Source organism: Macrotis lagotis, chromosome 4 (genome assembly GCF_037893015.1).
Source record: "Macrotis lagotis isolate mMagLag1 chromosome 4, bilby.v1.9.chrom.fasta, whole genome shotgun sequence".
NCBI classification, from domain to species: domain Eukaryota; kingdom Metazoa; phylum Chordata; class Mammalia; order Peramelemorphia; family Peramelidae; genus Macrotis; species Macrotis lagotis.
Window position 1 is genome coordinate 191961897 of NC_133661.1, and position 12306 is coordinate 191974202.

At 34.8% G+C, this 12306-nt stretch overlaps 1 protein-coding gene across 1 annotated transcript in view; it reads left to right on the plus strand.

Moving 5' to 3' along the window:
• Nucleotides 1-2937: 2937 nt before the first annotated feature.
• LOC141521986 (transmembrane and coiled-coil domain-containing protein 5B-like) overlaps nucleotides 2938-12306 on the plus strand; it is a 44118-nt gene continuing 34749 nt past the window's right edge. The window contains exon 1 of the transcript XR_012478098.1: nucleotides 2938-3181. The gene's annotated coding sequence lies outside the window, so the exon portion shown is untranslated. The remainder of the gene's footprint in view (nucleotides 3182-12306) is intronic.

The window sequence follows — 12306 nt, forward strand, 5'->3', positions numbered from 1 at the left end:
AAGGAGACATTGGTATTCATAGAATAGAAGAGTGACATGGTTAGATCTGTGCTTTAGGAAAATTAATTTGGCAGCTGTGTAAAGGATGGAATGGAGGGAGGAGAGACTTAAGGATGGGAAAAACAGATTAGGAGACTTGTAATAGTTTAGATCAGAAATGACCAGAATATATCTATCCATATGTCTCACTGGCAACTTAAATCCATCCCGTCCAAATGGAGCTTATGAACTTTCTTCTAAAACTTAGTCCTGTATGACCTTAGGTAAGTTAGTAACTTCTCTGAGTTTTAAGTTTCCTCATCTGTAAAGAGGAAGAATTGGATTAAATGATTTTTCTTAAAGGTAAATTGGATGACGACTTTTCTCAAAGGACACTTCTTGCCCTCACCTTCTGAAGGAAAAACTCGGTTATTGAATTGTAAACCCAATTATCTGTGAGATAACTAGAAAGTCAAGTATGAGGTATCTTTTTACTTTAAAAATACTCATTTCTTGGTTGTGGTAACTTGCAATCTCTTAGTGATCAAGGAAATCTAAGTGATTGTCCAATGACACATTTAAGCCCTAGTGTGTATGTTTTAGTAACCATGATGATGACTGGAAGGGAAGGTTAGATATCTTATATTTAGCATTTTGAGTTCAAGGCAGTGTAATGAAGACCATTTTTTGTAATTAATATGGTCTACCCCATGCCACTGAAAGGTTTTATGACATTTTAAAGATATCTCATAAGGAATATAGCATAATAAAACAAAAATTAATTCAACAGATAAAAACACTACTGGAGCTTAAATGCTTGACATAAAATTCAATAACTAGAAAAAAAGTTGGATTTAATAAAAAAGAGTTTCAGATAGGAGTAACTGGCATTAATTGTGGGTGCCATTTCATTATGACAGTACTGTTCCTTTACCCAATTTTTTTGTTTCTTTCACACTTTTAAAAATCTTGATTGTGTATACCTTCTAATAGGAGTGGTAGATGGAAGAGGGGGTTACTGAATTAAGTTCTCTACAAATGTTCTGGCCAAACTGGACTACATGATATATTTCAAACAAGTCACATGTTTTCTACTTCACAGTCTTTGATCATGCCATCTCTTCTCACTGGAATCAGTCTCTTTCCCTCTGGCCACCTCCATCAACACCTCAAAATCCTGCCCCAAATGGTGCCTTTCAAGAAGCCTTTTCTGATTCCCTGAAGTGGTACCCCTGGGGCACAAGTCTGGGATAAATGGAATTTATAGGAACTGGCACAAAAGAACCAAAGCACTTCACTATTGCTAGTTGCCTGGATCTGTAAGAATGAGGAACTTTTGCCAGTAGGTTATGACTTTCCAAGTCATTCCTCCAATGATCTGCGGCCTTACTACTCCAGGATATGATAACCTTTGCCACCACCACCACCACCTTATCACACTGTTCTTCCAATTCTTATACCACAGTATTTATTATTCAAGAGGACTTTCCCAGATCAACCCTGAATACAAATGACTTCCCTTCTCAAATGACCTTTCAATTATTATGTATATAGCTTATATGCATAATTTTTGACATATTTTCTCCATTATATTGTAAATTCCTTGATGGCAGGGGTTCTTTTTCACTTTTTTCTTAATCCCAGCATTTATCCAGGGTCTATATACTGCTTAATGCACTATAACTACTTAATAAATGCTTATTGATTTGACTTAAGGTCTCTCACATAAAAATTATCATATATTGACTTGTCATGGTTTGAATGTTTCATTTTTGTTTCACTTCCTCATATCCTTTAAAAAAAGTACAACTTCCTCGAGGACAGAGTGCATATATTTTTTAAAAAGCATATTTCTTCAAGTACCTAACAAATATCCTACATGTAGGATGTATTTCATAAATATAAATTAACTGAGTGAATTCATAATAATAATAGCTAGCATTTATATATTTATATGTATATGTTATTTCATTTGATCCTTACAATCCTGTAAGGTAGGTGCCATTATTCCTCTCATTTTAGAGCATAGAAAATATGACTTAGATAAATTAAATGACTTGCCCATGGTCAATCAGTCAAAAAACTCCAGCTGACTATCATTTACTATATTAATGGAACCATCAAAAGAAAAGTTCTGTTGAACCATGCAAACAATCTAACCTAAGGATTCTCTCTCAGGAAAGTCATCAAAGTCCATATGATCTCAGGGAAGCATTCCAAAATCTCACTAACTGGGAATCCCATTCTGAAAATCCCCGAGTCTAAACAATTCAAGACTATACCAGTTACCTGGCCACCTGCCAACTCTTTTCTGCCTCATATTTGGTATTTCAATGCTGTATCTTGTATCAAGTATCTACAATGCTAATACCATAAATAAAAAAGATATCAATTTTTGGGAAAGGTTGCAAAAGACTTTAAAAACAATTAGAGCAATTCTTATTTGATCCTGAAGAGATCCAAGTATCTGTGTTTAAATGTATGTGTGCATCTACCCTTAGGCTCAAATGAAGTGAAACATATAAAATCCAAATTTACAAATCCTATATTAGCTATTATATTGTTATTATCATTGTTAAAATTATATTGTTATTATCATTATTAAGATAACATTTAGAAGTAGTTTGGTAATTTTATATTTTTTATTAAACAAAAAATTTCTCAGAAAGTCAATTGAACTTTCCATTTCTCGTTAAATATCCATCTTTCTTCAGAGGAAAGTTTTGTATGTTTTTAAAAAATAAATCTTATGTATAGCATTTGTTTTTTACCCTACCTAAATTTTCCTCTGTATCCCTTCCCATAACTAATTCTAGCAATCCATTTCATATAACAACAAAATAATTTGTGTCTTTTTTTAAAAGCAGAACTCACTGTACTATGCTGCTCTATGTGCCTTTTGCTTTATGTTTTTGAAAATTGCTGAATAGGGAAGAGATCCCTCCCTGAAGTGGTGTTCATAACATTTTCTTAGAAATAGGAAATAAAAGATATTGTCTTGTGACCTATTGTGTGTAGAGTCAGCAAACTGAAGCTTTATAAACTGAAAATTCCATGAATATACTTGTTTTATAAAAAAAGAACTGCAGAGAATGAGATGGATAGATACTATCACAGAAACATGAGCTTTGACTGACTTCAAGAAACAGTGGAGGATAGAAGGACCTGGTGTTCTATGGTCAATGGTGTCATGAAGAGTCAGGTATGACTAAATGATTGAACAGCAAGCAACAAATAGTAATTTTTAGATGGGAAATCCTTATTAGTCTGACTGGTCTTAGGTCTGCTTTCCTTATTTGCCTCTACCCAGAGATCCTAAAATCTCACTAAATTAAATGAGAAGAGAGGTTGACTCAAGACCTAGTTACACTCCAAAAGTATGTGTAGTTGAAATAGAATAGATGACAAATGAATATGAAATAAAGGCAAAATATAAACTCTTTAAAAGTTGGGATGAGAAGCTTTTTCCTGAATCCCCAGCACTTAACACAGGGTATCTATTTAACCTAATCAAGTTGAAATCTAAAATCTATTCTTAACAGGAATAACTAGAAACACCTTCATTTTTTAACTTTATTAAGACAGTCCCACCTATTGTACAATTTTAAGGAATGATGAAGAAGACATTAGGAAAGCATCTGGAACTAACCAAATATATTCTGAAGATATCTCCACTGAAGGAAATAAAAATCTAAAGCCATAGTACGATTAATATTTAAGATATTCCAAAAAGAGGAAGATTCAAAAAGACGTATAGTATTTTTTAAAAAATCTGAAAGGACCTTGGAAACTACCAACTCTTAAACTTAATTTCTTATTTCTATAAAGCATTTATGAGATTGGTCTATTGAGGATATCCTTGATGAAAATGTGAGATTGGAATAGATAAGCTTTCATAGGCAATTTTCTTAAGCCAACCACCTATTGATATTTATGTTAATGACTAAGAGGAATAGAGACTATATAAGATCCTGTTTTCTTTTATTTTGTTAATCACAAACACACAAAATGCCTCTGACTACAAAGAATAAGTTTTAGTTTTTAAGGTTGTTCTGAAACACACATACACACACACACACACACACACACACACACACACACACACACACACGCACTTATATATTAAGTTCATATTTCAACTCAAAGCCTGCATTCAATTGGAGACTTTCTTAAACCTCAGTTTTTAACAAATGACTTCTCCACTGAGATTGCCTCCCATCTCCCCAATATATATTTTGTATATGCCTAGTTATTTCTGTGTTGTCTTTCCCATTAAACTAAGAGCTCTTTGAGAGCAAGATATATTTTTATATTCAGTGCTTAAAGTATAGTGTATATACTATATAGAAAGTACTGAATAAATGTTTCTGTTTGAGTGAAGATTCTTCCAAAGAAAGAGCAGCTTAATTGTAGTTTTGAATCAAAATGCCAAAGAGAAGACACTTTAGACTGAAAAGGTCTAAAGATGACTGATATGGAATTGATATGAAAAATAAATAAAAATATATATGTATCCAAGATAAAAAAAGAGGTACATGATTGTCTTTAACGCTATATTACCTGACCCAGAAGTGTCTTTGGCACTGAAAGGATTCATAGATGTTATTGCTACAGTTAATAATGTTTCAAAGGTTGTCAAAAACAGGAGGCATGGCACTGAATTTGGAAAACTCAGGCATTGTGCTAAACCAGCGGTGGGGCAGACTAAGAAAGGCAAGAGACAGTCCCACCTATTGAAGACTTCATAGTCTAATTGGGAAAAGTTGCATATATATTAATTTTAATCATAAAAGAAAGAGATTAGAATATGCAAACTATTGGCCATTGAACTTTTGTCAATTCTTAAAATCATAGCATGAAGGTGATGCTGGCTATCACACATGGATAACTTAGTTTTATCAAGAATAAGTCACTCCAGAGTAACCTTATTTTCTTTTTTTTAGATCAGTATTATTAGACCAATAGATTAGGAGAATGCTATAAATTTATCCTCCAAATGAAGAGAATAGATGGATTCACACTTAATGGAAAGGGGAGACCTAAAGAATAGTCATTAATAATTTTCTTCAGACTTGAAAGGATATCTCCATTTGGACCTCTGCTCTGTCCTATGCTATTTAACGTTTTTATTACTGATTTGGAGATAAAAATGTCATTCTTATGAAATTAGCAGGTAACAAATTTGGGATTCAGAAATTGCAGCTGACAATCAAGATCCAAAAATATTTTTATAGGTTAGAATATTGGCATGAATATAATTAGATGAAGTTTAATAAGGATTAATGTTAAGTGAGAGGAGAATATAGAAATATATTGTGGTGTGGCCACCAGTTCCTTGGGTTCGATTCTGCCTATGAGGAATCATTATTCAGACTCAGGAAAGCATGGGTGGAAATAAAACAAAATTTATTAAAAAGGTTACAAGACATAGGAAGGCCTAGGGAGAAAGAGAGAGATAAAAAGTCCAGCCAAGTAACCTTGGTTGGGCCGAGGTCAGAGAAGACTGCCAGCCCTGAACCAGGGTCCAAACCAGGTTTTTTAAGTCTTGCCTCTCATCCAGAGGGCAAAAGGTGAACTCCCTTTCTTTATACTGCAACCGGAATTAGGTAGAAGGTAAAGCCTAAGAAGATAAGGATACAAATCAAGAATGGGGGAGAGTCTCCATCCAAAGATTTTTTTAAGATTACAATTATTTCTGTTACAATCATAATTCTCTACTTCAAGTCAATTTACATCTCAAGAGTCAATCTCCACCCAAATTCTTTCTGTTACATTCACAATTCTCTTTATCTTTTCCCCTGCACCAGTGGAACCATGTGAGTTTGTGCTCATACCTTCACTGATCAAGACAGTGGCAGTTCCAAAGCTAAGTGGGTTAAGTGCATCAAAAAAAAATAGGCTATCACATGAAAGAGCGATTATATTTAGTCTATTTAGAAGAACAAATAATAATGAATAGAAGTTACAAAGAGGAGAATTTATTTAATTTTGTTAAAAAATACTTAACAATTTTGTTGTTGTTCAGTTGTGTCCAACTCTTTGTGACCCCATTTCAGTTTTTCTTGGCAAAATCCTAGAGTGGTTTGCTATTTTCTTCCTTTTGGGGAACTAAGGTCAGATTTGATCTCAGAAAGATGAGGCCCTGATTGTAAGCTCTATCCAATATACCACCTAGCTACCATTATTAACCGTTAGTTATGCAAAAGTATATTGGACTGACTTGAGAGGTAGTAGATTCTTTACAGATCTTCTAACAAAGGCTGATCTCAAATATTTTGTAGAGGGATTTCTTGCTCAGATATATGTGGTTACAATAGAAGATCTAGGTGAACTCCTCAAGTCCTTTTTCCAACTATGAAATTCTGTGATTTGACAGACATTGAAATTGGAAATGAGAGAAATGTTTATTAAATAACCAGTTGTTAATCTGGAGAGATCCAGGACTTTTTTGCTTTCCTCATTTGGAGATTAGGTCAATGTCTCAATCTCTGAAAGCTTAGTTCTTAGATGAGATGAAATCATGGAATTGTTATCCCACCCAAATAGAAAAGGAGAAGATCCCCACCCAAATAGAAAAGAAGAAAATCTAACTTTGAATAAATTTTAGTCCATTATGTTCCACTCAGGTAGACTTGGGTGGAGATAGATCCATTGTCTAGATTATCCAGGCTAAAGATGATCTGGTTGTAGAAGAGTGATTGGCTGCTCTCTCCCCAACCCCTCATTGGAATGGACCCACCTGTGATTCAGTTCCTCATCTATTGTTAACTGATCAGAGCTGATTTGTGCCTGTGAGTTAATACCTACTCATCCAAAGGTATATTAGCATAGATTCTTCTTTGTTTTATATATATTATATATATATATATCCCTTTTATTAATTATTCACCAGAAATGATTAATAAAATGATTGTTCAGAAACTAGTTTTTTAATACATCTCAAGAAATTAAGAGGTAAGATCTAGAGGGAGCAATTTCTGACCTAAAGAAAGACCTAGCTTTAAAAACCAAGATCTTCCACTGCATTCAGGACCATCTTTAGTTCTCTCTCTCTCTCTCTCTCTCTCTCTCTCTCTCTCTCTCTCTCTCTCTCTGTCTCTCTCTCTCTTTCTCTCCCTCTCTCTCATATGCCCATATTTGGTCACTGGACCCTAATAAGGTTGGCGACTTTGCACAGCACCTCCTCACTTAAATCCAATTTTACCCACATGTCATGGCATCACCTCCCTGATGTCATAGTCTTCTTTGAGAACAAAGGAGGAACAACAAATAGAGGGAAGGAGATAGGAAGAAGAGAAGGTTAAAGAGTTAATGGATAAAAAAACCCCAAGGGGCAGCTAGGTGGCGCGTAGTGGATAAAGCACTGGCCCTAAGGTCAGGTACCTGGGTTCAAATCTGGTCTCAGACACTTAATAATTACCTAGCTGTGTGGCCTTGGGCAAGCCACTTAACCCCATTTGCCTTGAAAAAAAAAACCTAACAAAAAGGAGTTAAAGGATTAAGAATTTAAGGGTTTAAGAAATAAAGAACTATCTATATTAAAGAAAGATATTTTTAGGATATTGGAAAATTGAACATTTGGAGGAAATTGGTCTCAGATCTAGAAAGCCAGTGATATCCAGTTTTTAAGTCTCAAACTTAAAAAAAGAAAAAATAACATAAAATTAGGGCACAAAAAAACAATGTTAAACTTGTATTTTTATTTAATAAATGCTTTTTTTGGTCTTTTTTTCCCCCTGTGTAACTATATTGGGAAAAATCTAAACTTTGTAATGTCACATTTGATATTAATCATGGTTAAGTCTCTCACATACTTTTATTTCTCAGCTGAGGAATAAAATCACACAGTGATAGTTTCTTACCTACTGAATTTGAGGGCAATTTTCAATTTGAACTAAGGTCAAAAGACACAACACACATACACACACACATAGGTATGTAACCTGCTACCCAGACCAGATTATCAAACTTCTAAGATCCTTTTGATGCAGGAGAAGATGAAGAGAATTTGAATGTAACAGAAAGAATTTGGGTAGAGATGTAAATCAACTCTTGAGATGTAAATTGACTTGAAGTAGAGAATTATGATAGTAACAGAAACAATTGTAATTTTAAAAGCTGCTTGGGGTGGAGACCCTCCCAATTCTTAAGGTACCCTTGATTAAATTTATATCCTGATCCCCTTAGGCTTTACTCTCTACCTAAGTCTAGGTCCAGTATTTGCCCTCTGGGTGACAGGCAAGACATAAAAACCTGGGCTGGGGGCTGGTTCAGGGCCTGAAGTCTTCAGCTGCTTGGCTGGGCTTCTCTCTCTCTCTCTCTCTCTCTCTCTCTCTCTCCTCTCTCTCTCTCTCTCTCTCTCTCTCTCTCTCTCTCTCTAGCTAGTGACTAGCAATAGTTGTTTGCCTTAGTTTCCTCATCTGTAAAATAAATGAAAGAGGAAATGGCAAACCACTCCAAAATTCTTGCCAAAAAACTTCAGTCAGACATGACTGAACAAAAAACAACAGCATTATAGTGCAATTTACCAAAGGATTAATAATAAACAGTTTTAAAGTCAGATACAACTAAACCACAATTTAACAACAACAAAGTGCTCACATGCTAGATTTGGGGAAGAGGAAATGCAAAACTAGGCTAAATTGAAAAAAAAACAGACCCTACCCTTACAATTAGGGATATTAAAATAAAAAGGCTTCTTGTAAAAGTTAACTGGTGAACTGAGTCTTGCTAATGATAGGGATTCTAAGAGAGATAAGAAAATAGTGTATTCCACAAAAACACACATGGAAAATCAAGCATATTATTCTTTCTTCATCATCACCATAACTATAATAAAGACAGTATCATTAACTTACTTTTTTTGTTTTTCTTGTAAGGCAATGGGGTTAAGAGTCTTGCCCAAGGTCACACAGCTAGGCCATTATTAAGTGTCTCAGGCCAAATTTGAACTCAGGTACCTCCTGATTCCAGCATGGGTGCTCTATCCACTGCACCACCTAGCCACCCTATTAACTTACTTTAAAAAAAAAAGAATTAGCTTTGATATTGCCAGTGCAAATGGGGTCCTAATTCAAATTTTTCTTACTTGGGATGATAGCTACTTATTCAGTATTTAGCAGTGACAAGCTTTTAATATTTATCTTTACCAACAGTGGAGGAAAAAATATGACTAACTCTCCCTTATTCAGTAAATGATTATGAATTATTCAGCATAATGGCTTCATTTTTCTGTTAATTAGCACCTCCATCAAAGACAGGAATAGGAAGGGTAAAGAACCAGAATTCAAATGAGTCAATTTGGATCCCAATTTGTGCCCTTCATTCTTGGTTTGATCTAGCTATGTGTCTGCTCCCTCTATGTTTTGGAGAACCGCAGATATTTCTACTTTGGTGACAGAGATACCCCTGGGAAAGTATTGAGGAGTAAAGAATTCCTTATAAGAAAGGTTGAATGGAAAAAATTTCAAATGAGAATGGAGATTCTGTACTGAACTATTTAGTAAAAAGAGGTAGTACAGCTGAAGACTTCAGGCCCTGAACCAGCATCCAGAGGTAATACTTTAGGACAAAAATCTTTTATACTTGGGTTACAAAACTTACTATTGTTGATACTTTCCAGAAAAGCTGCTCAAGCTGACAGGTTTTACCATGAGGCAAATACCTTAACTTTCTTGAGTCTCAGTTTCCTCATCTGTAAAATGGAGGAATTGGACTAGATGACTTCTGAGATTCTAACTCCTGATCTTTGACTCTATTTATGATCCTACTGTAATAATAGATATTTATTCAAACTTTAAGATTTACAAAATATTTCACATATATACTAATTCAAAACTTATAATGACCCTGCGTAGGAGGTGAATACAAAAAGTCTCATACCCATTTCATAAATGTTATGAGATTTTTGTGCAAATGATGACATGGTTTGAGAGGTCATGCTAGAACAGAGAAGAGAAGAGAAACTAGTCTGAAACAAATTCAGAGCAGTTGAAATTGGGATAAATAGGGGGAAACCCCCCACTTATTTTAGATGAGTGGTTTGGGAAACATAAGGGAAATGTTCTTGATGGCCTGAATGATTTTTATATCTGATTTTATTTTGTTCTGGACTGATTTTATTGGTATGAATAACTTTGAGCCAGGAAACTCAGTCTACCAGTGTTAAGTAATCAACTGTTTAGCAATTTACACTCAGATTGTTGGGTAGGGAAAGTGAAATGACTTTCCAACATCACACAGACAATCTGTCAGAGGTAGACCAGTTCTGACCTTCAGCACAGTCAGCTCTGCTGTCACCATCATTTAATTCTATTACCTAATCAAATAGTCAATATACATTATGTACCACCTGTATACCAGGAATTATTCAAAGTGCTAAGAATACAAAGGAAAATGCAAAAATTTATATTCTCAAGGAACTTACTTTCTATTAAGAGAAATTATATAAATACATAAAAATTTCAAGGTAAAATCTGAATCACTTTAGTTGTTACTAATATCTAGGGAATCAGAAAAGGTATCATGTGCCTATGGCATTTGAGCTGGGCTGTAAAAGAAGTTAGGAATTCCTAGAGACTGAGATGAAGATGATGGTACATGTCACACAGAGGAGAAAACCTGTACAAATTGTAGAATTTGTCTTGAAGGAATAGCATGTAAGACAATTTGTTGGGAACATGAAATGATGAAGGGAAATAACGTGTAATAATCTTGGGAAGATAGGTTGAAGTCAGGTTGTGAATGGTTTTAATGCCACACAGAGGCATTTATAAAATAAATTGTGTGTAATTATAAATTGTAGCTAAATGATCTGTTATAGTTTTTCATTTTTCATCCTATCATCATGGGATGATGATTTGTAAGTGAATACAATTTAATTCAGGCAGATTTGCAGAGTCTTCAAAACCCAGTGGCAAGACAAAATCAGGTACATTAAGTCAGGGGAGGCAGAAGAAGCACAGTGTCCCCTGACATCATGAAAAGTAAAAAAATAATGATAAAATAAAATATCAATACTTTCTAACTGATCTGTGTTATATATAGAATTTCTGCATGATTCCAGTCATTTTCCATAAATAAAAACAGCTGAATTTGCATATTTTAACCTCAAATATGAGGAAGGATGCATGGTAGGTAGCAGAAATTGCGCCTCACTTTGGATTGTGCAATTCCTCACAAACTGGATTGAATGTGCACACTGTGTGTACCCATTGGTATTTCTCTGTATATCACCATGATATTTGTAGGCCCTTTTATTATATAAGGTCATTTTTTCATAGTCTAGATGATGCATTTCACATAGGTATATACGAAATTTAGTATTGCTGATTTAGATTTTAAGCATCAAAAAAATAACACTGGGTGAGGCAGTCGGTCATCTGCCTCACTGAAATGGGGGTGCTATCTCTATTAAGTTCATATAATGCAAATCCTGATTCTGATACTGTTTTTGGACTACACCACATACCACTGGTTAATCAGGATGCCTGGTGATGCCTGGGAAGCAGGGGGTGACCTCGACATCTTCAATGTCTAACCAAATGACTTGTTTCAAGTGAATTTATGTCTATTGGAACAAATTGTTCTCATCTGCCTATTCTGCTGGGTGAAATCTTCACATGCTTGGGCTAGACATCCCCCTAACTCACTGACATGTTTGAGGTTTGTCAGTTGCCCAAAACCTAGTTTAGCCCATCTACCTGGACAGTTTTACTGAACTGTGATCACTGTGCTCCCTACAGCTTCTTGTGGGTGTCAGTGAACATCAAAAGTAGATGAGCAGTCCTGAAAAGAACTTGGTAATCCCTCATTCCAGAGGTGCTAGTCCTCCCCAAATACCCCATATATCCCAAAAGTTATCTATTATATAGCACTGCTAAAAGAGAAAGTGGTGTCCGTAGAAATAACAGTTCCTTGAGCAGAGTCCAGATTTGACCCAACATAGTTCATATTTTACTCTAAATTTTATGCCAGCATTCTTAACTTATTTGTATCCTGGACTCCTTTAATAGTCTAGTGAGACTAAAGGATCCCTTCTTAGAATAATGTTTTTAAATAATTGAAAAAAACTAAAACTAAATTTCAGTTAAAGATCAGTGAAAATGAGGACATAATTTTTCCTACTCAAGCTCAAAGACCCTTGGAAATCTATTCCCCAAGATCTGGGTAATCTATGGATCCCATATAAACCCTAGTTCTATGTAATTCTCTCATCACAGTACTTCAATTAGAATGTCTCAGACTTTTTATGAATATTAACTACCATTTAAAACTATCTGAATGTTCTTCACTAGATCTTTCTGTCTCTCTGTCTCTCTGTCTCTC